Source organism: Ovis canadensis, chromosome 13, assembly GCF_042477335.2.
Source record: "Ovis canadensis isolate MfBH-ARS-UI-01 breed Bighorn chromosome 13, ARS-UI_OviCan_v2, whole genome shotgun sequence".
Lineage (NCBI taxonomy): Eukaryota > Metazoa > Chordata > Mammalia > Artiodactyla > Bovidae > Ovis > Ovis canadensis.
The window spans coordinates 91,273,639-91,275,319 of NC_091257.1; the positions used below are offsets into that span (position 1 = coordinate 91,273,639).

General features: G+C 39.9%; 1 non-coding gene across 1 annotated transcript; it reads right to left on the bottom strand.

The window, feature by feature from the left end:
- Nucleotides 1-571: 571 nt before the first annotated feature.
- On the bottom strand, nt 572-678 carry LOC138417966 (U6 spliceosomal RNA). The gene has a single exon (XR_011248377.1). It is a non-coding gene; the product is annotated as a U6 spliceosomal RNA (small nuclear RNA).
- Between the last annotated feature and the right edge of the window lie 1,003 nt (nt 679-1,681).

Genomic DNA, 1,681 nt, shown 5'->3' on the forward strand with positions numbered 1-1,681 from the left:
TGCAACATTTTTTAAAATTTGTTTATTTTTTATTGAAGGATAATTGCTTTACAGAATTTTGTTGTTTTCTGTCAAACCTCAACATGAATCAGCCATAGGTATACATGTATCCCCTCCCTCTTGAACCCCCCTCCCATCTCCCTCCCCATCCCACTCCTCTAGGTTGATCCAGAGCCCCTGTTTGAGTTTCCTGAGCCATACAGCAAATTCCTGTTGGCTATCTATTTTACATATAGTGATGTGAGTTTCCAAGTTACTCTCTCCATCCATCTCACCTCTCCTCCCCTCCCCCCATGTCCATAAGTCTATTCTCCATGTCTGTTTCTCCGCTGCCCCGTAAGTAAATCCTTCAGTACCATTTTTCTAGATTCTGTATACATGCATTAGAATACGATATTTATCTTTCTTTTTTGGACTTACTTCACTCTGTATAATAGGTTCTAGGTTCATCCACCTCATTAGGACTGACTCAAATGTGCTCCTTTTTATGGCTGAGTAACATTCCAGTGTGTGTGTGTACCGCAAGTTCTTTATCCATGCATCTGTCGATGGACATCTAGGCAGCTTCCATAAAAATATGGAGCACTTCACGAATTTGCGCGTCTTCCTTGTGCAGGTGCCGTGTCAATCTCCTCTGTATCATTCCAAGTTTAGTATATGTGCTGCTGAAATGAGAACCAAAATTCTTAAAAAAAAAAAAAAATTATTTCCTGTGCTGGGTCTTAGTCACAGCATGCAAGATCTTTGATCTTTGTTATGGCACCTGGGATCTCTAGTTTCAACATATGAATTCTTCGTTGCCGTATGTGAGATCCAGTTCCCTGACCAGAGATGGAACCTGGCCCCTGGCACTGGGAGTATGGAGTCTTGACCACTGGACCACCAAGGAAGTTCCTCTTCCAAAATTCTTGACACCGCCTACAAGAACCAGCCTAGGAGTCCAGAACCTAATTTTCTTTGTTATTGTTGTTGACGACATGGTTTGATTCTTTAGTAATGGTATCATATTACTTGTAAAATATAAAAAGCAAACATAAAAGCCAAAACACTAAACCGAAAAATTATTAGAAGTAAATATATTTTTTTAAAAAACTAGCAGTATAAACGATGAACATACTCTTCTCTATTACTCATATTCTTATACAACAAAAAATAAACATATAAATTTAAAAATCTAATTAACAATAACAACAAAACCAGTTAAGCCGATAGGCACCTAACATTTAAGAAGAAAACTATGAAACTTGGCTTGTTGTTTAGGCATTACGTCATGTCCGACTCTTTGCCCCCTAGACTGTAGCCCATCGGGCGTCTCTGTCCATGGGGTTTCCCAGGCGAGGGATTGAACATAAGTCTCCTGCACTGGCAGGTGGATTCTTTACCGCTGAGCCTACAAAGGACATAGAAGAAAGTATGGAAGAGTTGAGCCACAAATAGATCCAAGTATGTACAGAATTCTCATAACAGAAGTGATGCATTAAATCAGGGGGAAAAGATGTCTAATTCAGTAAATTATCCTCAACACAGTGTAGCTATTTGGAAAAGAACGGTGCTGGACTCATGCCTTATCCCTTGGCTATCAAAGATGGAATGGTTAAAAACAAACAGACCATAGAGACACTAGAAGAAAGCACAAACATCCGCCTGCCAATACAGGGGCCCCAGGAGACACAGGTTTGAT